Source organism: Theropithecus gelada, chromosome 12 (genome assembly GCF_003255815.1).
Source record: "Theropithecus gelada isolate Dixy chromosome 12, Tgel_1.0, whole genome shotgun sequence".
Classification (NCBI taxonomy): Eukaryota; Metazoa; Chordata; class Mammalia; order Primates; family Cercopithecidae; genus Theropithecus; species Theropithecus gelada.
In genome coordinates, this window is record NC_037680.1 from 77,414,621 (window position 1) to 77,437,481 (window position 22,861).

Consider the following 22,861-nt stretch of genomic DNA (forward strand, 5'->3'; position numbering starts at 1 on the left):
ATGCCAGTGTTTAATTCAAAAGAGATGAATGCAATCTACTCCAGATTGCTTCGAGTCCTGTCCACTGTAACTCCAAAATAATCTCAAATGTCACCGCAATTCGGGCCACCAGCATCTCACCTAGTTACTAAGTGGTTTTTGCATCCACTTTTGTGCATCTCATCTTTTAACAGCAAGAGTTGTCTTTGGATGTAGTTTACCAGTTTAAAATCTTTGTCTTTGCCTAGGTGGTCTTTCATGAACTATTCAGCTTCATCTGCCTTTTCCTCTTCATCACTATGTGCTGTGTAGTTGGCAGAGCTTATCCCATCCAAACCTGCAGGTAATTGAACAAGCTGATTACTAACTGGATTAGTATCCAGGGAATAGTGAAGATAGGAAAAAGGAGATTATAAAGCCTATCAGTTAATCCCATTTGTGTTTTGTGTTTTGAGCTGGCCTTGCCCTGTCGCCCGGGCTGACATGATCACAGCCGAGTGCAGCCTCAAACTCCTGGGCTCAAGCAATCCTCGCATCTCAGTGGCTGGGACTGCAGGTGTCACGCTTAATACTGTTATTAAAAAGACAACTAGGAGGGACGTTTGCTTGTAGAATGAAAACTTAGTGAATTCCAAGTATTAGGAAGCAACTTTTCTTGGCAAGATTAGATGCAAGCTATTTGTGTCCTGTGGTTAGTATTGCTATGACTGATGTGACCAAGACAGAATGAAAAGCTGGCAGTCCACAAATGAGAAACATATACTGTCAGGCCCTCTGCTGAGCTTTAGGACTATGGCAATGAACAGCACTGGACCCCAAGATTCAAGCCTATAGGAGGAGATAGAAAATGAAGAGCAGACTGAATGCAAAACAAAAGGATGTGGGAGGGACTGGCAAATTGGAGAGTCCAATCTCAAGGATATAATCTGTAAATTATTAGGATACCATGAAAGACAAATTGCACTTGCTGATATGGTTTGCAAGCCCCTAATCTGAACAAAACAGTGCAGTCTAATGGAGAAAGATCTGTCTCCATCTATTAGCTGTGTGACTGGGCAAATAATTTAGCGTCTGAATCTTGTTTCATAAACCTGTAAAATGAGAACAGCAATCCAATTTTGATTAAATGATATCATTGCTGAGCACAGTGGCACACACCTGTAATTTCAGCTACTGGGGAGGCTGAGATAAAGGATTGCTTGAGTCCAGGAGTTTGAGGATATAGTGAGCTATGATCATATGTGATAATAGCCACTGCCCTCCAGCCTGGGCAACATAGCAAAAAAAAAAAAAAATCGTATCATTTTACCCAGTGATAAAATGACAGTTTCAACTACATGGGGCAGTTGAGAAGTTCTACTTAAAGGTGCTTAACCTGGCACATATTCGCTCAGTGAATGGTGACTGTTTTTATGTTCACCAAGGATGGGTGCATGGAAAAGCCAAGAGCTGTGGGCAGTGTGCCAAAGTCCTAAATACAGGGGTTTTTGTTGTTTTGTTTTGAGACTGAGTTTCACTCGTTGCCCAGGCTGGAGTGCAATAGCACGATCTCGGCTCACTGCAACCTCCGCCTCCCAGGTTCAAGCGATTCTCCTGCCTCAGCCTCCCTAGTAGTTGGGATTACAGGCATGTGCCACCATGCCCAGCTAATTTTGTTTGTATTTTTAGTAGAGATGGGGTTTCTCCATGTTGGTCAGGCTGGTCTCGAACTCCCAACCTCAGGTGATCCACCTGCCTCGGCCTCCCAAAGTGCTGGGATATAGGTGTGAGCCACCGTGCCCAGCCCTAAATACAAGTTTTTATGTTTGATAGGAACTGGTGGAAGGTAATTTAAGTTCCAGCAGCCATCATTATGATGCCTGCTTTAGCAACTATAAAAACGGAGAAGCAAGATAGTAGCTGAAATCCTCATAGCCCAGTAGTGAATGATAATCATGCTTTGTATGACTGGTCAAGTATTCAGTCAATCTCACAAAATCCTTTGTAATAACAGTATAAATATTATCAACTTCTAAGAACAAGAGAGAAGAGTTAATGGCAGGCGAAAAATATCCAACTAATGGAAGAAGGCAAGCAGATATGACCAACAGCCCAGCTTGGTTTTAGCTTTCTCTGTTCTGCCAAGCCCCTGTGGTGCCGCAGGTTGCTAACAACAACCCAAGAAGTTGATTGGAACTGCAAAACTCAGCAAGGTCTTGGGAGTCAGGGATGCTAGTTTCTTCTGAGAATGGGAGTGAGTAGAGTGGAGCTGAAAACAAGTTTATTGAATGTCTTAGGCCATCCTTTCCCCTTATGCTGGCAGGTGAGTGCCCCTACACAAATTCAGCAGAAAACAGAAGTTTCACCATCTGCAAAAGTTGGGAAAAGGTGAGGAGAGGGTGATAACGTACTGGGGATACCAGACAGATAAGAGTAAAAAAGCACTGTATCAAAAATAAAAATAATGGCCAGACGCGGTGGCTCACACCGGTAATCCCAGCACTTTGGGAGGCCAAGGCGGGCAGATCACCTGAGGTCGGGAGTTTGAGACCAGCCTGACCAACATGGAGAAACCCCGTCTCTACTAAAAACACAAAATTACCCGGTCGTGGGGGCGCATGCCTGTAATCCCAGCTACTCAGGAGGCTGAGGCAGGAGAATCGCTTGAACCCGGGAGGCGCAGGTTGCGGTGAGCCGAGATCGCGCCATTGCACTCCAGCCTCGGCAACAAAAGCGAAACTCTGTCTCAAAGAATAAATAAATAATAAAAATTAAAATAAAGTCAGCACTTTGGGAGGCCAAGGCAAGAGTTGCCTGAAGCCAGGAGTTCAAGACCAGCTTGGGCAACAGAGACCCCCATCTCTACAAAAAAAGTAATAAAGCCAAGTGAGCTACTTGGAGACTGAGGAGGGAGGATTGCTTGAGCCCAGGAATTCAAGGCTGCAGTGAACTATGATCACACTACTGAACTCCAACCTGAGTGACAGAGTAAGACCTTGTCTCTTAAAAAAAGGCTGGGGATGGTGGTTCATGCCCAGCACTTTGGAAGGCCGAGGCAGGTGGATCACCTGAGGTCAGGAGTTCGAGACCAACCTGGCCAACATGGCGAAACTAAAAGTACAAAAATTAGCTGGGCATGGTGGCAGGCACCTGCAATCCCAGCTACTCGGGAGGCTGAGGCAGGAGAATCGCTTGAACCCGGGAGGCAGAGGTTGCAGTGAGCCGAGATTGTGCCATTGCACTCCAGCCTGGGTGACAGAGTAAAACTCTGTCTCAAAAAAAAAAAGGAAAAAAGACTGGGATGGGCCACTTCTAGTGCCCTTAAAAGGAGAGGTCATGTAGGCCGGGCATGGTGGCTCACGCCTATAATCTCAGCACTTTGGGAGGCCAAGGCTGGCGGATCACGAGGTCAGGAGATAGCAACCATCCCGGCCAACATGGTGAAACCCTGTCTCTACTAAAAATACAAAAATTAGCTCAGCATGGTGGCACATGCCTGTAATCTCAGCTACTCGAAAGGCTGAGAGAGGAGAATCGCTTGAACCAGGGAGTTGGAGGTTGCAGTGAGCCGAGATTGTGCCACTGCGCTCCAGCCTTGAGACAGAGTGAGACTCTGTCTCAAAAAAGACAAAAAGTCTATTCCCAGCTCTGTGAGGTTTATTCTGAGTTCAAGGCTCCAGTATCAGCCAAGAAAGGGCCCCTCCCTAAGTTAAATTCCACATCTTTGGACTCTCTCCAAGCTTAAAATTTGAATAATCCTAACGCTTTCCCTTTTTCACCACCAGCCATAGAGATGATTGCTGCATCTTGCAGTTAGTACCTCTGTAATATGTCAGTATCCCCTCTGGGCCTTTCCAGTTCTCCAGTACGTGTTTTTAAATACTTTCTATTAGATCTCCTTGTTGTAATTAGGTTTCGCCTCTTTCCTGACTGGGAAGAATTGGTACCAGGACTGGTCCTATAAAAAAGACTCTCAAAGAGGGTATTTGGGGTTTGGTTTGAACTTAAATGCACTGCTGAGATTTTTGCCAGTGGGAAGTGGCATGCTAGGAATTCATGGTGTGGAATACCACATAATTAATCAAATTATCAATGACACAATGAATTAAGTGCTTTGGGGGATCAAGTGGCTGCTGCATTTGGCCATTATTGCAGTAATGATGACTACAAGGACTTGGAATGGTTGCATCCAAGTACACAAGAGCACCTATGGAAAGAAGATAACAAGCTCAGGTCTCTAAACTTTCAACTCAAGACGTGCTTATAAGACCAGAGAGCTTCTGTGATTGCCCTAAAAGAATCTTATTTTGTGTAGCCTCAGGACCAGCTGATAGATACAAAATTTAACCATGCCCAGCCAGACAAATTTGAAATCAGCTATTCCAAATATGTTCCAATAACTAAAAGAAACAGTCTAAAGAACTGAAAGAAAGATAATGATGTTTCACCAAACAGAATAAGCATTAAAGAGAGAGAAATTGCAAAAAGAACCAAATAGAAATTTCCTGGTTGAGGCCAGGTGTGGTGGCTCATGCCTGTAATCCCAGCACTTTGGGAGGCTGAGGCGGGCAGATCACCTGAGGTCAGGAGTTCGAGACCAGCCTGGCCAACATGGTGAAACCCCATCTCTACTAAAAATACAAAAATTAGCCAGGCATGGTGGCAGATGCCTATAATCCCAGTTACTCAGGAGGCTGAGGCAGGAGAATCGAACTTGGGAGGCGGAGGTTGCAGTAAGCCAAGATCACGCCAGTGCCCTCCAGCCTGGGCGACAAGAGCAAGACCCCATCTCAAAAAAAAAAAAAAAAATTTCCAGATTGAAAATTGCAATAACTAAAATAATTCACTAGAGGCTCAATATCAGATTTTAAGCTGGCAGAAGAGAGAAGGTGAATGAGAGAAGCTATATCAACTGAGATTATCCAGTCTGATAAATAGATAAAAGAACAAAGATGAGAGTCTCAGAGACCTGTGGAACACCATTAAGGATACAAACATGCACATTTGAAGTCTCGGAAGGAGAGAGAGAAATGGGCAGAAAGAATACCAAAAGGAATAGTAGTTAAAACTTTCTAAATTTGATGAAAAACGTTAACGTGCACACCTAAGAAGATAAGCCAACTCAAGAAGGATAAACTCAAAGAGGTCCACACCTATATTCCGTTATAATCAAAAAGTCAAAAACCAAACACAAAGGGAAACTCATGAAAGCAGCAATAGAGAAGTGACTCATCATGTACAAGGGATCCTCAATAATATTTAAAGCTGGTTTCTCAACAGAAACGATGGAGGCCAGAAAGCAATGAATGGGATGACATATTCAAAATGCTGAAAGAAACAGAATGCCAAACAAGAATTTTATGTCCTGCAAGGCCGGGCGCAGTGGATCACGAGGTCAGGAGATTGAGACCATCCTGGCTAACACGGTGAAACCCCGTCTCTACTAAAAAAAAAAAAAAAAAAAAAAAAGAAAGAAAAAAAAAAATTAGCCAGGCGTGGTGGTGGGCGCCTGTAGTCCCAGCTACTCGGGAGGCTGAGGCAGCAGAATGGCATGAACCCGGGAGGCAGAGCTTGCAGTGAGCCCAGATCGCGCCACCGCTCTCCAGCCTGGGCAACAGAGCAAGACTCCATCTCAAAAAAAAAAAAAAGGAATTCTATATCCTGCAAACCTATATTTCAAACATGAAAATAATTAAGACATTCCTACTCAAACAAAAACTGTAAATTTGTCACTAACATATACTTAGTCCATTCCTGCTGCTATAACAAAATGCCTTAGACTTAGTAACTTTATACACAATCAAGTCCACAATCAAGATATCAGCCAGCAGATCCAGTTTCTGCTGAGCCCGTTGTCATGGACGGTACTTCCTATATGTTCTCACATAGTGGAAGTGGCAAAAATGCTAACTTACGACTCTTCTAAGGTAAGGGCATTAATCCCATTCATGAGGGTGAAATCCTCATGACTTAATCACTTCCCAAAAGGCCCCACAATTTAGTGATGGGCAGTTAAGATTTCAACATATGACTTTGGGGAAACCATCATTTGAAATGTTCTGCCCTCAAGGCCCTGGCATTCTGGGCCTGTGATGGGCAGGGTAGCCCCTGAAGACCACTGAAATATCTAGGATCAATCTTCCACTGTTTTGATGAATGGCACCTGGCTTCCTCTAAGCCATACTAATTTTCTTATCACATGGTTGCTTTGGCCATGTCCTTGATGTTGTCTCCTAAACATACTTTTTCATCTTTATAACTTGGCCAGGCTGAGAATTTCCCAAATATTTAATTTCTGCTTCCTTTTTGATTACAAATTCCATCTTTAGGACAAATGGTACACTCTTGTAATCCTGGGTACTTGAGAAGCTAGGGTGGGAAGATTGCTTGAGTTCAGGAGTTCAAGACCATCCTGGACAACATAGCAAGACCCCATTTCTTAAAAAAATAGCCAGGCATGGTGGTATGCACCTGTAGTCCCAACTACTCAGGAGGACAAGGCTGTAAGATTGCTTGATCCCAGGAGTTTGAAGCTGCAGTCAGTTATGATCCCGCCACTGTACTCCAGCCTGGGTAACAGCAAGACTCTGTCTCAAAAAAAAAAGGGGGGGGGGCTGGGCGCAGTGGCTCATGCCTGTAATCCCAGCACTTTGGGAGGCCAAGGCAGGTGGATCACGAGGTCAAGAGATCAAGACCATCCTGGCAGGCCGGGCGCGGTGGCTCAAGCCTGTAATCCCAGCACTTTGGGAGGCCGAGACGGGCGGATCACAAGGTCAGGAGATCGAGACCATCCTGGCTAACCCGGTGAAACCCCGTCTCTACTAAAAAATACAAAAAACTAGCCGGGCGTGGTGGCGGGCGCCTGTAGTCCCAGCTACTCGGGAGGCTGAGGCAGGAGAATGGCGTAAACCCAGGAGGCGGAGCTTGCAGTGAGCAGAGATCCGGCCACCGCACTCCAGCCTGGGTGACAGAGCGAGACTCCGTCTCAAAAAAAAAAAAAAAAAAAAAAAAAAAAGACCATCCTGGCTAACACGGTGAAACCCTGTCTCTACTAAAAAATACAAAAAAACTAGCGTGGGTGTGGTGGTGGGCACCTGTAGTCCTAGCTACTCGGGAGGCTGAGGCAGGAGAATAGTGTGAACTCAGGAGGCGGAGCTTGCAGTGAGCCAAGATAGTGCCACTGCACTCCAGCCTGGGCGACAGAGTGAGACTCTGTCTCAAAAAAAAAAAAAAAAAAAAGAGGAAAATTATATAACTTTAAAAATCTTTGTTTCTCTCTTCTCACATTTTACTATAAGCAGTCAAGAGAGCCATACTGCACCCTCAACGCTTGGCTTACATATTTTGCCTGCCAAGTATTCTATTTAATTACTTATAAATTCTGTCTTCTGGGTCAGGTGCAATGGCACATACATGTAATCCCAGCACTTTGAGAGGCTGAGACAGGTGGATCTCTTCAGCCCAGGAGTTTGAGACCAGCCTGGGCAAGATGGTGAAACTTCATCTCTACAAAAAATACAAAAATTAGCTGAGCATGCCATGCACTCCAGCCTGGATGACAGAGTGAGGCTATCTCAAAAAAAAAAAAAAAAAAAAAGTTCTATTTTCCACAAAACACTAGGACATAAACACAATTCAGCCAAGCCCTTTACCACTTTATAAAAAGGATGGCCTTTCCTCCAGTTTCCAAAAGGATGTTCATCATTTCTGTATGACATCTCATCAGAATAGTCTTTATTGTCCATGTTTGTACCACTTAGGTAATCTCTAGAAAGATTGAGGATTTCCTCATGGCACTCCTCTTATTCTGAGCCCTCACTAGAATTGTCCTTAGCACTCCATTCCCAGCAAGGTAGCCTTTTTCTATCACGCACTTTAAAACTCTTCCAACCTCTACCCATTGCCCAATCCTAAAGCCACTTCCACATTTTTATTTGTTTGTTTTTTTGTTTTGTTTTGTTTTTTGTTTTGTTTTTGAAATGGAGTCTCACTTTGTTGCCCAGGCTGGAGTGCAGTGGGGTAATCTCGGCCAACTGCAACCTCCACCTCCTGGGTTCAAGCAATTCTCCTGCCTTAGCCAACCTAGTAGCTGGGACTACAGGAACCCTCCACCAAGCCCAGCTAATTTTTGTATTTTTAGTAGAGATGGGGTTTCACCATGTTGGTCAGGCTGGTCTTGAACTCCTGACCTCAAACAATCCACCTGCCTCAGCCTCCCAAAGTGCTGGGATTGCAGGCATGAGCCACCACACTTGGCCCACATTTTTAGATATTTGTTATAGAAACACCCCACTTCTGGTACCAATTTTTGTCTTTGTGCATTCATGATGCTATAACAAAGTATCTTAGACCAATAAATGTATAAACAACAGAAATTTATTGCTCACAGTTCTGGAGGTTGGAAAGTCTAAGATCAAGGCACCAGCAGATTTGACGTCTAGTGAGAGACTATTCCTCATGGAAGTCGCCTGCTATGTGTCCTCAAATGGCAGAACAAGTAAACACATTCTTTCAGCCTCTTTTATAAGACACTAATCCCAAATATGAGGGTGGAACCTTCACGACTTAGTCAATTCACAAAAGGTCCCAATTCTTTTTTTTTTTTTTTCTTTTTTTCCTGAGATGGAGTCTCACTCTGTAACCCAGGCTGGAGTGCAGTGGCGTGGTCTCGGCACACTGCAAACTCCACTTCCCGGGTTCACGCCATTCTCCTGCCTCAACCTCCTGAGTAGCTGGGACTACAGGCACCTGCCACCACGCCTGGCTAATTTTTGTATTTTTTGTGGAGACGGGGTTTCACCGTGTTAACCAGGATGGTCTTGATCTCCTGACCTCATGATCTGCCCGCCTCGGCCTCCCAAAGTGTTGGGATTACAGGTGTGAGCCACCACGCCCGGCCAGTCCCAGTTCTTAATACCATCACCCCAGTAGTCAAGATTACAACATATGAACTTGAGGGGAACACATTCAGACTATAGCAAATACAAAAGAGAGTCTTTCAGGCTGAAACAAAAGGATACAACTCAAATCCAGTAGACAGTAACTCAAATTTACATGAGGAATTATTTTTTGTTCGTAATTCTTTCTTTTATCTGATTAAAAAGATAATACATAAGCCAATTAAATTAGAAAACAGTTTTGATGGGCTTATAATTTGTAAAGATGTAATTTGTGTGACAATAATAGCACAAAGAAGCAGGGAGGGAGCAGAGCTATATAAGATGTTTTTGCATACTATTGCGATTAGGCTAGCATTATTTCATATATACTAGATTGTTATAAATTAAGATGCTAAAGGTAATACTATGACAACTGCTAAGAAAATCATTCATCATTCAAAAAATTACAGAACTAAAATGGCACCCTAAAAAATATCTAACGTAAAAGAAGACATAATGAAACAAGAAATGTGTATAAAAAACAAATAGCAAAAATGTATTAAACAGAGGAAGGAGACAGAGTAAGATGGCCAAATAGAAGGCTCCACTGATCATCCTCCCTGCAGGAACACCAAATTTGACAACTATCTACACAAAAAAGCACCTTCCTAAGAACAAAAAATCAGGTGAGTGATCATAGTATCCGGTTTTAACTTCAAATTATTGCTGGAAGAGGCAATGAAGAGAATAGGAAAGACAGTCTTGAATTGCTAACACCACCCCACCCCCATCTCCCAACAGTGGCCACATGCCACTGGCCCAGGGTGTGGAGAGGTAATCTGTGAACTTGGGGGAAAGAGGGTGCAGAGTTTGTGGGACTTTATATTGGAACTCAGTGATGACAACACCGGGCAAAACAGCCAATGTCCATAGAGAAAGTATTTAGAACAGCCCTAGTCAGCCAGGCATGGTGGCTCACACCCATAATCCCAGCACTTTGGGAGGACGGGGCAGGTGGATTGCCTGAGGTCAGTAGTTCAAGACCAGCCTGGCCAACATGGTGAAACCCTGTTTCTACTAAAAATACAAAAATTAGCTGGGTGTGGTGGTGGACACCTGTAGTCCCAGCTACTCAGGAGGCTGAGGCAGGAGAATCGCTTGAACCCAGGAGGTGGAGGTTGCAGTGAACTGTGATCACATCATTGCACTCCAGCGTGGGTGATAGAGCGAGACTCCGCCTCTTAAAAAAAAAAAAAAAAAAAAAGAACAGCCCTAGCCAGAGGGGAATTGCCCATCCCAACAGTCAGAACTTGAACTTGAGTTTCAGTCAGCCTCACCACCATGGGCTACAGTACTCTGGGGTCCAAAATAAACTGGAAAGCCTATCTTGGCCACAAGGACTGCAACTCCTAGGCAAGTTCTAGTGCTGTGCTGGGTTCAGGGCCAGTGGACTTGGGGGGCATGCAACCCAGTGGGATACCAGCCAGGGCAGCCAAAAGAGTGCTTGCCTCATCCCTCCCCTAACACCAGGTAGTGCAGCTCACAGCTCCAGAAGAGACTCCTTCCTTCCACTTGAGGAGAAGAAAGGGAAGAGTAAAGAGCACTTTGTTTTGCAGCTTGGATACCAGCTCAGCCACAGTAAGGTAGGGCACCAGGCAGAGCCATGAAGTCCCCATACCAGGCCCTAGCTCCTGGATGACATTACTAGACACACTCTGAGCCTGAAGGAAACCTATTGCCTTGAAGGGAAGAACCCAGTTCTCACAGGAATTATCACCTGCTGACTAAAGAGCCCTTAGACCCTAAATAATCAGCAGTGGTAGTCAGGTAATACCTGCCGTGAGCCTTGGGTGAGACGCTGAGACAGACTTCAGGTGTGACCCAGCATATTCACAGCTGTGGTGACTGTGAGGAGACGCTTGCTTGAGCAATACAGAGGGAAAAATCAAGGGAACTTTGTGTTGCAAATTAGGTACCAGCTTGGGCACAGTGGGGAAGAGTAGCAAGTGAGTTATTGGGGTTCCCAGTTCCAGGCCTTAGCTCTTGGATGGCATTTCTAGACCTACCCTGAGACAGAGGGAAGCCCACTACCCTGAAGGATGAGTCCCAAGCCTGGTAACATTCACCAAAAGCTGACTGAAGAGCCCTTGGGCCTTAAGTAAACATTGGTGGTACACTGGCAGTGCTCCCCGAGGGCCTTTGTGTAGGGAAAAGAGAGATCAGACTCTTACTGTGTCTATGTGGAAAAGGAAGACATAAGAAACTCCATTTTGATCTGCACTAAGAAAAATTGTTTTGCCTTGAGATGCTGTTAATCTGTAACTTTAGCTCGCAGAAACATGTGCTGTATGGAATCAAGGTTTAAGGGATCTAGGGCTGTGCAGGATGTGCCTTGTTAACAATATGTTTACCGGCAGTATGCTTGCTAACAGTCATCGCCATTCTCCATTCTCGATTAACCAGGGGCACAATGCACTGCGGAAAGCCGCAGGGACCTCTGCCCAAGAAAGCCAGGTATTGTCCAAGGTTTCTCCCCTCTGAGACAGCCTGAGATATGGCCTTATGGGAAGGGAAAGACCTGACTGCCCCCTAGCCCAACACCCGTAAAGGGTCTGTGCTGAGGAGGATTAATAAAAGAGGAAGGCCTCTTGCGGTTGAGACAAGAGGAAGGCCTCCGTCTCCTGCATGTCCCTGGGAACAAATGTCTCAGTGTAAAACCCGATCGTACATTTGTTCTATTCTGAGATAGGAGAAAACCACCCTGTGGCTGGAGGCAAGATATGCTGGCGGCAACGCTGCTCTGTTACTCTTTGCTACACTGAGATGTTTGGGTGGAGAGAAGCATAAATCTGGCCTATGTGCACATCCCGGCATAGTACCTTTCCTTGAACTTATTTGTGACACAGATTCCTTTGCTCCCATGTTTTCCTGCTGATCTTCTCCCCACTATCACCCTGTTCTCCTGCTGCATTCCCCTTGCCAAGATAGTGAAAATAGTAACCAATAAATATTGAGGGAACTCAGAGACCGGGGCTGGTGCAGGTCCTCCGTATGCTGAGCGCCAGTCCCCTGGGCCCACGGTTCTTTCTCTATACTTTGATTCTGTGTCTTCTTTCTTTTCTCAGTCTCTCTTCCCACCTGACAAGAAATACCCACAGGTGTGGAGGGGCCAGCCCCCTTCACCTTTGGTGGTAGTGGTGGACATGGGAAGAGACTCCTCTGCCCGGGGAAAGGGGAAGGAAGAGAGGGAAGGACTTTGTCTTGTGGTTTCGGTGCCAGCTTAGCCACAGTAGAATAGAGCACCAGGTAGATTTCTAAGGTTTCTGACTCCAGACCCTGGCTTCTGGACAGCATCTCTGGACCTGCCTGGGGCCCAAGGGAGCTTGCCTCCCTAAAGGGAAGGACGGACCGGCTTTATCATCTGCTGACTGTAGAGCTCTAAGGCCTTGAGTGAACATAGGTGACAGCCAGGTAGTGGGTACAGCTGGCCTTGGCTGAGACCCAGTGCAATGCTGGTTTCAGGTCTGACCCAGCACAGTCCCAATAGTGATAGTGGCCACAGGGGTGCTTTTGTCACCCCTCCCCCAGCTCCAGGCAACTCAGCACAGACAGAGAGACTCCATTTGTCTGGGAGAAAGTAAGGGAAAAGAACGGGAGTCTCTGCCTGGTAATCCTGAGAATTCTTCCAGATCTTATCCAAGGCCACCAAGGCAGTACGTCTACAAGTCTGCAAGAACCGCAGTGTTATTGGGCTTGGGTTACCAAGATGCAGATATAGTTACAGTGACCAAAAACTTAGAGCATAACACCCAAGTCACTTCAAATACCTGGAGAGCCTTCCCAGGAAGGACAGATACAAATAAGTCCAGACTGCAATATACACCTAACTCTTTTTTTCTTATCTCTTCTCTTTTGTTTTTTTTTTTTTTGAGACAGGGTCTCACTCTGTTACCAAGGTTGGAGTGCTGGAGTGCTGGAGTGCTGTGGCACAGTCACGGCTCACCGCAGCCTCTATCTCCCAGGCTCAGGTGATCCACCTCAACCTCCTGAGCAGCTGGGGCTACAGGAGCACACCACCATGCCTGGCTAGTTTTCTGTATTTTTACTAGAGATGGGGTTTCACCACATTGCCCAGGCGGGTCTCAAACTCTTGGGCTTAGCGATACACCACCTTGGCCTCCCAAAGTGCTGGGATTACAGGCACGAGCCACTACACCCAATCAATAACTAACTATTAACAAAAAATAAAAAATAATTTTAAAAATACATAACTCTTCAATGCCCAGACACCAACAACCACCTATAAGCATCAAGATCATCCAGGAATGCATGACCTCACCAAATGAACTAAATAAGGCACCAGGGATCAATGCTAGAGGGACAGAGATATGTGATCTTTCAGGCAAATAATTCAATAGAGCTGTTTTGAGGAAACTCAAAGAAATTCAAGATAACACAGAGAAGGATTTCAGAATCCTTCAGAGAAATTTTAAAAAGGCATTGAAATAATAACTTTTTAAAAATTTGTTTTGTTTTGTTTTGTTTTTGAGACAGAGTTTCGCTCTTAGTGCCCAGGCTGGAGTGCAATGGTGCAATCTCAGCTCATGGCAACCTCCATCTCCCAGGTTCAAGCGATGCTCCTGCCTCAGCCTCCTGAGTAGCTGGGATTACAGGCATGCACCACCACGCCCGGCTAATTTTGTATTTTTAGTGGAGACAGGGTTTCTCCATGTTGGTCAGGCTGGTCTCAAAATCCCAACTTCAGGTGATCCACCCGCCTTGGCCTCCCAAAGTGCTGGGATTATAGGCGTGAGCCACCGCGCCTGGCCCTTTTATTTTTATTTTTATTTTTTTGAAATGGAGTCCCGCTCTGTCGCCCAGGCTGGAGTACAGTGGCGCGATCTCGGCTCACTGCAAGCTCCGCCTCCCGGGTTCACGCCATTCTCCTGCCTCAGCCTCCAGAGTAGCTGGGACTACAGGCGCCTGCCACCACGCCCAGCTAATTTTTGTATTTTTAGTAGAGAAGGGGTTTCACCACGTTAACCAGGATGGTCTCGATTTCCTGACCCTGTGATCTGTCTGCCTTGGCCTCCCAAAGTGCTGGGATTACAGGCGTGAGTCACTGCGCCTGGCCCAATAACTATTATTTTTTTGAGACACGGTCTCACTTTGTCACTCAGGCTGGAATGCGGTGGCACGATCTTGGCTCACTGCAGCCTCAATGTCCTGGGCTGAAGCGATGCTCCCAGCTCAGGCCCCTGAGTAGCTGGGACTGCAGGCACGTGCCACCATGCCCAGCTGATTTTTTGGTATTTTTTGTAGAGATGAGATTTCTCCAGGTTGTCCAGGCTGTTGTTGAACTCCTGAGCTCAAGGAATCTGCCCACCTCAACTTCCCAGGTGCCAGGATTACAGGCATGAGCCACTGCACCTATCCAAGATTGAAATAATTAAAAATAATCAAGCAGAGGCCGGGCGCGGTGGCTCAAGCCTGTAATCCCAGCACTTTGGGAGGCCGAGACGGGCGGATCACGAGGTCAGGAGATCGAGACCATGCTGGCTAACACGGTGAAACCCCGTCTCTACTAAAAAATACAAAAAATTAGCCGGGCGAGGTGGCGGGCGCCTGTGGTCCCAGCTACTCGGGAGGCTGAGGCGGGAGAATGGCGTGAACCCAGGAGGCGGAGCTTGCAGTGAGCTGAGATCCGGCCACTGCACTCCAGCCTGGGCGACAGAGCGAGACTCCGTCTCAAAAAAAAAAAAAAAAAAAAAATCAAGCAGAAATTCTAGACTTAAAAAATGTAACAGACAAACTGAAGAATGTATCAGTCTTTTAATAGCAAAACTGATTAACGGAAGAAAGAATTGGTGAGCTTGAGGACAGGTTATTTGAAGTCACACAGGGAAGACATAAGAAAAATGAAACAGAATGAAGCATACCTGTGAGAGCTAGTAGTCCCAGCTACTCAGGAGGCTAAAGCAGGAGAATCACTTCAACCCAGGAGGCAGAGGTTGCAGTGGGCTGAGATTGCGCCATTACACTCCAGCCTGGGTGACAGCGAGACTCCATCTCAAAAAAAAAAAAAAAAGGAAAGAATAGAATCTCAAAAGGGCAAATCTGGCTGGGTGTGGTGGCTCACACCTATAATCCCAACACTTTGGGAGGCCGAGGCAGGTGGATCACCTGAGGTCAGGAGTTCAAGACCAGCCTGGCCAACATGGTGAAACCCTGTCTCTACCAAAAATAGAAAAATTAACCAGGCATGGTGGCACATACCTGTAGTCCCAGCTACTTGGGACTGAGGCAGAAGAATCGCTTGAACCTGGGAGGTGGAGGTTGCAGTGAGCCAAGATTGTGCCATGCACGCCAGCCTGGATGGCAGAGCAAGACTCCATCTCAAAAAAAAAAAAAAAAAGGGCAAATCTAAGTTACTGGCCTTAAAGAGGAGGTTAGAGACAGAGGTAGAACGTTTATTTGAAGGGATAATAAGAGAGAACTTCCCAAACCTAGAAAAAGATATAAATATTCAAGCACAAGAAAGTTCTAGAACACCAAGCAGATTTAACCCAAAGACTACTTCAAGGCTTTTTTTTTTTTTTTTTTGAAACAGAGTCTCGCTTTGTCATCCAGGCTGGAGTGCAGTGGTGCAATCTCAGCTCACTGCAAGCTCCATCTCCCGGGTTCACGCCATTCTTCTGCCTCAGCCTCCCAAGAAGCTGGGACTACAGGCACCCGCCGCCACGCCTGTCTAATTTTTTGTATTCTTTTTAGTAGAGACGAGGTTTCACCATGTTAGCCAGGATGGTCTCGATCTCCTGACCTTGTGATCTGCCCGCCTCAGCCTCCCAAAGTGCTGGGATTACAGGCATGAGCCACCACGCCCGGCCACTACTTCAAGGTATTTAATAGTCAATTTCCAAAGACCAAGGATAAAGAAAGGATCCTAAAAGCAGCAAGAGAAAAGAAACAAATAACATAGAATGGAGCTCCAATACATTTGGCGGCAAACTTTTCAGTGGAAACCTTACAGGGCGAGAGAGACTGACTTGACATATCTAAAGTGCAGAAGGAGAAAAAAATGTCTGTAATACTAGCATAGTGTGTCTGGTGAAAATATCCTTCAAACATGAAGGAGAAATAAAGACTTTCCCAAACAAAAGCTGAGGGATTTCATCAACACCAGACCTGTCCTACAAGAAATGCTAAAGGGAGTTCTTCAGTTTCAAAGAAAAGAACATTAATGAACAATACAAAATCATCTGAAGGTACAAAACTCTCTGATAATAGTAAGTACAAAGAAAGACACAGAAACACAGAATATTATAACACAGTGATTATGATGTATAAGCTACTCATATCTTAAGTAGAAAGATAGAAAGGTAAACTAATCAAAAATAATAACTACAACAACTTTTAAAGACACAGACAGTACAATAATATATAAATAAAAACAAAAAGTTTAAAAGTGGGGAGACAGAGTTTATATTAACTTTCTTTTTGCTTGTTTTTTTAGTTTATGCAAACAGTGTTAAGTTGTCATTAGTTTAAAATAAAGTGTTATAAGATATTATTTGCAAGTCTCATGGTAACCTCAAATCTAAAAGCATACAACAGATACACAAAAAATAAAAAGCAAAAAATTAATACATACCACCAGAGAAAAATTACCTTCACTGAAAGGAAAACAGGAAGGGAGAGAAGACCACAAAACAACCAGAAAACAAATAAAGAATGGCAGGAGTAAGTCCATATTATTAATAATAACATTGAATGTAAATAGACTAAACTCTCCAATCAAAAGACATAGAGTAGCCGAATGGATTAGAAATAAGACCCAGTGGCCGGGCGCGGTGGCTCACGCCTGTAATCCCAGCACTTTGGGAGGCCGAGGCGGGTGGATCACAAGGTCAGGAGATCGAGACCACGGTGAAACCCCGTCTCTACTAAAAATACAAAAAATTAGCCGGGCGCGGTGGCGGGCGTCTGTAGTCCCAGCTACTCGGGAGGCTGAGGCAGGAGAATGGCGTGAACCCGGGAGGCGGAGCTTGCAGTGAGCCGAGATCGCGCCACCGCACTCCAGCCTGGGGGACGCCGCGAGACTCTGTCTCAAAAAAAAAAAGAAAAAAAAAGAAATTAGACCCAGTGATCTATTACTACAAGAGACACACTTCACCTATAAAGACACTTATAGACAGGAAATAAAGAGATGGAAAAAGATATTGTATGCAAATAGAAATCAAAAAAGAGCAAGAGTAGCTATACTTATACCAGACAACATAGAGGTTTTTTTTTAGACAGAGTCTCACTCTGTCATCCAGGCTGGAGTGCAGTGGCATGATCTTGGCTCACTGCAACCTCTGCCTCCCGAGTTCAAACGATTCTCCCACCTCAGCTTCCTCAGCAGCTGGGACTACAGGTGTCCGCCACCACGCCTGGCTAACTTTTGTATTTTCAGTAGAGATGGGGTTTCGCCATGTTGGCCAGGCTGGTCTCCAACTCCTGATCTCAAGTGATCTGCCCGCCTCAGCCTCCCAAAGTGCTGGGATTATAGAGATGAGCCACTTCACCCGGCCAGACAGCATAGGTTCTTTTTTTGAGACAGTTTTGCTCTGTCACCCAGGCTGGAGGGCAGTGGTGCAATCTCAGCTCACTGAAACCTCCGCCTCCCAGGTTCAAGTGATTCTCATGCCTCAGCCTCCTGAGTAGCTGCGGTTATAGGCACGCACCACCACACCCAGCTAAATTTTGTATTTTTAGTAGAGACAGGGTTTCACCATGTTAGCCTGGCTGATCTCAAACTCCTGACCTCAAATGATCCGCCCACCTCAGCCTCCCAAAGTGCTGGGATCACAGGCATGAACCATCATGCCTGGCCAAACAACATAGATTTTAAGACAAAAACTATAAAAAGAGACAAAGAAGGTGATTACATAGTGATAAAGGGGTCTATTCAACAAGAGTGTTTAACAATTGTAAATATATATGTACCCAACTGGGGCACCCAGACATATAAAGCCAATATTATTAGAGTTGAAGAGAGAAATAAACCCCAATACAATAATAGCTAGAGGCTTTAACACCTCACTTTCAGCATCGGACAGATCATCCAGACAAAAAATTAACAAAGAAATGTCAGACTTAATCTGTACTATAAACCGAATAGACCTAATAGATATTCACAGAACATTTTATCCAACAGCTGCAGAATACACATTCTTCTACTCGACACATGGATCATTCTCAAAGATAGACCATGTGTTAGGTAACAAAACAAATTTTAGGCTGGGCACAGTGACTCACGCCTCTAATCCCAACACTTTGGGAGGCTGAGGCGGGTGGATCATGAGGTCAGGAGATTGAGACCATCCTGGCTAACATGGTGAAACCCCGTCTCTACTAAAAATACAAAAAATTAGCCAGGCGTGGTGGTGGGCGCCTGTAGTCCCAGCTACTCAGGAGGCTGAGGCAGGAGAATGGAGTGAACCCGGGAGGTGGAGCTTGCAGTGAGCCACGATTACACCACTGCACTCCAGCCTGGGCGACAGAGCAAGACTCCATCTCAAAAAACAAAACAAAACAAAACAAAACAACAAAAAAGTCTTAAAACATTCAAAAATTGCTATATACATGAGTGGAAAAAAGTAAATAGATACAGAATACAGCACAAGCAGGATCTTAAAAAATGGTTTAAAAAGCCAGTTGCAGTGACTCACACCTGTAATCCCAGCACTTTGGGAGGCTGAGGAGGGTAGATCAACTAAGGTCAGGAGTTCAAGACCAGCCTGACCAATATGGTGAAACTCCACCTCTACTAAAAATACAAAAATTAGCCGGGCATGCTGGCACATGCCTGTAATCCCAGCGACTCAGGGAGGCTGAGGCAGGAGAATCGCTTGAACCAGGGAGTAAGAGGTTGCAGTGAGCCAGGATCAGGCCAGAGCTGGACCAGCTGGAGAATTTGCTGAAGGTGAGCGACATTGCCGGTGAGATGCAGGGCCAGCCTGAGGGTGGCCCGGGATGAGCTGGTGACCTTCAGTGAGGAGCTGGCCCACCTCTACCATCATGTGTGCATGTGAAACAACTGGAGGCCCAGCTCTGTCACGGGGGACTACTACCTGAGGGCCAGGGCGGGGCCAGCTGCACCAGCCCCGCGGGCAACTCCTCCATCCTCCTACCCAAGGGGCTGCTGGCTGCAGAGGCAGGCCAAGCACACAGCAGGACCAGGGACATCAGCCCCTCACGTAGCTCCTCGCTGCTATCGCCCCTGGGTGACCCACGCTGGGGGCCCATGGATATCTACCGCCTGATTGGTATCATCTGCCACCAGATCAAGCACCTGCAGGCAGCTGTGAACCACATAATGGAGCTATTGTGGCGGCGCATCCCCTCGCAAGAGCTGGGCCCAACCATGGACAAGTTCAAGGAGGCTGTCATGGAAGAGATCCTCAGGTTGAAGTCTCTGCTCAGCACCAAGCGGGAGCAGCTCACCAGGCTGCGCACTGTGCTGCATGCAGGCCAGCCAGCAGGCAGCCAAGGTGGCCCTCACCAAGCTGAAGGGCAAGAATGCGAAGGAGAAGACCATGGTTACCAAGACCAGGAGGAAGCTGTGCAATGAGCTCCAGGTGCTCGCCTCTGAGGAGGACGTGGCCACCTTCTCCTCACTGTGTGCCACGTTTGCCACGTGGAACGAGTACATCACAGCTGGATGAGACGCAGCAGCAGCTGTCAGCTGCAGAGGATGAGAAGGCGCTGAACTCGCTGCTGCACATGGTCATCCTGCAGAAGCTGGCACTGACCCAGTGGCTGGAGCTGCTCAAGCTGGATCACACAGACCTGATGTGACCCCACCAAAGCTGCCCCCAAGGCCAAGCCAGCCACCCCAAGCTTAAGTTATGCCTGCCCCTGCGCCTGTGACAGGGCCAAGAGCACTGGGCTGGCCAACCAGGTGTTCCACATTACAGGTGTAAGCAACCGTGCCTGGCCCAGTCCCTGAGTTTTTAATGGGAGGGAGGAAAAGCTTTAATGTTGGCCAGAGTGATGGCTCACGCCTGTAATCCCAACACTTTGTGAGGCCAAGGCAGGAGGATGGCTTGAGCTCAGGAGTTGGAGACCAACCTGGGCAACACAGCGAGACTGAGACCATGTCTCTACAAAAAAGTAGTGGGGCATGGTGGCATGCACCCGTGGTCCCAGCTTCTTGGGAGGCTCAGGTGGGAGGATCACTTGAGCCCTGCAAATCAAGACTGCAGTGAGTCATCATCACGCCGCTGCACTCAGCCTGGGCAATAGAGTAAAAAAAAAAAAAAAAGCTTTAAAATGTTGAGGATGTCGAGAGCTGCTGCGTGGAAAGGCCTCTGTACAGACTGAAGAACCTTCCCTGGCTGCCAGGCTTGCCAAGAGCCCTCCAGAAATGCCCACCATGGGGCTATTTGTTACAATGTTCTTTTTTTAATCTGATCAACCTGTGCACTTTTGATATTTTGATACTATATTTGCTTCCTTAATTCCTCATGCACTGACAGCCTCAGATGCCGTGGTCTGTACCCATGGGCCTGTCGCTGCCTGCCCCAGCTCCCTCTGTGTTGGTCTGGTGTCAGCACGAGGAAGAGCTGTGTGCTCTGTAGCACGTAGCTCTAGACTGTGGAGATTAGGGCTTTGACCAGAGAATTCACCAGAGAAGGCATCTAGGCCTGAGTTTCTCTTTGTGCAAAATTTTTGTATTATAAATTCAATTTCTTGTTATAGGTCTATTCAGATTTTCTATTTATTTATTTTTATTTTACTTATTATTATTATTATTATTTTTTGAGGTGGCATCTCACTCTGTTGCCCAAGATGGAGTGCAATGGCGCAGCCTTGGCTCACTGCTGTCTCCCAGGTTCAAGCAATTCTCCTGCCTCAGCCTCCCAAGTAGCTGGGATTACAGGCATGCACAATGACACCATTCTAATTTTTGTATGAACTCTTGACCTCAGGTGATCCACCCGTCTTGGCCTTCCAAAGTGCTGGGACTACAGGCGTAAGCCACCGCACCCAGCCTTTTTTTTTTTTTTTTTTTTTGAGACGAAGTCTCACTCTGTCACCCAGGCTGGAGTGCAGTAGTGCAGTCTCAGCTCACTGCAACCTACACCTCCTGGGTTCAAGCCTCAGCCTCCCGAGTAGCTGGGATTACAGGTGTGTGCCACTATGCCTGTCCAATTTGTTGTATTTTTAGTAGAGACAGGGTTTCGCCATGTTGGCCAGGCTGGTCTCAAATTCCTGACCTCAGGGGATCAGCCCACCTCAGCCTCCCAAAGCTGGGATTACAGACATGAGCCACCATGCCTAGCCAGATTTCTTATTTATTTTTGAATCAATGATTGATGAAAAGCAATTGGCATTGGGTCAGAATTTTAAATGAAAAAAAATTTTTTTTGTTTCTTGGAGACAGAGTCTCGCTCTGTTGCCCAGGCTGGAGCACAGTGGGACAATCTCAGCTCACTGCAGCCTCCGCCTCCTGGGTTCAAGCTATTTTCGTGCCTCAGCCTCCCAAGTAGCTGGGACTACAGGCGTCCGCCACCACACCCAGCTAATAGGGTTTCACCATGTTGCCCAGGCTCAAGCATTCCACCCGCCTCAGCCTCCCAAAGTGCTAGGATTATAGGTGTGAGCCACCATGCCTGACCAAAATGAACATATTTTTTGATTCAGCAGTTCCAATCCCAAGAACTTATTTCAGTTATATGTTGCCATATGCTAAAGTTCAGTGGCATAAAACAATAACCATGTTATTATGCTCACAGATTCTGTGGTTCAGTAATTCAGGTAGGGAACAGTGGAGATAGATTGCCTCCATCCCACATGTCTGGGCCCTAATCTGAGAAAATCCAAACACTTGGGAAGGGAAGCAACTCAAATGACAGCGGCTTGGAGTCATTAGCATCTGACTTAAGATGACTTGAAGACCAGGGCTTTCCAAAAGTTACTTACATGTAGTCTTTCTATGTGACAGGCTTCTCATGGCATGGTGACTAGATTCCAAAAGGTAGCCCTCCAAGAGGGAGCTGCCAGAGAGCAGGTGTTCTGTGAAGACCAGATGGAAGTCGCATGACCTTTTATGATCTAGAATGATGACAACAAAAAAAAACTAGCCGTGCAAGGTGGCGGGCGCCTGTAGTCCCGGCTACTCGGGAGGCTGAGGCAGGAGAATGGCGGGAACCCGGGAGGCGGAGCTTGCAGTGAGCTGAGATCCGGCCACAGCACTCCAGCCTGGGTGACAGAGCGAGACTCCGTCTCAAAAAAAAATAAATAAATAAAAATAAAAATAAAAAAATAGAATGATGTCTCCCACAGTCCATTATTTGAAGCAGTTACTAGTTCCAAAGAGCATGTGAAGTGGGAGATATTGTTGTGGACATTTCTGGGAAATACAGTCTGTCAGACTTTTTACACAAATACTTGTATTTGTTAAGTGTAAAAAGGGAGGCAGAACAATAACTACAGCAGTCTCATTCACAAAGTTTTACAATGTGTACATATGGGCAGGTGCAAATGCATAGAGAGAGAACCAGAAAGTAATGGGATTTTCTTTTCTTTTTTTTTTTTTTGAGACCCAGTTTCGCTCCTGTTGCCCAGGTTGGAGTGCAATAGCGTGATCTAGGCTCACTGCAACCTCTGCCTCGCGGGTTCAAGCAATTCTGTCTCAGCCTCTTGAGAAGCTTGGATTACAGGCACATGCCACTATGCCTGGCTAATTTTTGTATTTTTAGTAGAAACGGGGTTTCATCATATTGGTCAGGCTGGTCTCGAACTCCTGACCTCAGGTGATCTGCCTGCCTCAGCCTCCCAAAGTGCTGGATGCCACTGTGCCCGGCCGGGATTTTCATACTGATTATCTCTGTAACGGGGAATAGGGAGATAGGTAAAGTGGGACTTTCACATTTTGATCTACATTCTTTTGTATTATATGAAAATTATTTTTTATTTGAGTAATAAAATATCAGTGTTGAATCCATAGTTGTCAATAAAAAGGAACCAACTACTGA

At 46.0% G+C, this 22,861-nt stretch overlaps 1 pseudogene; it reads left to right on the forward strand.

Moving 5' to 3' along the window:
* LOC112635868 lies at positions 1-19,830 on the forward strand (annotated as a pseudogene).
* Positions 19,831-22,861: the final 3,031 nt, after the last annotated feature.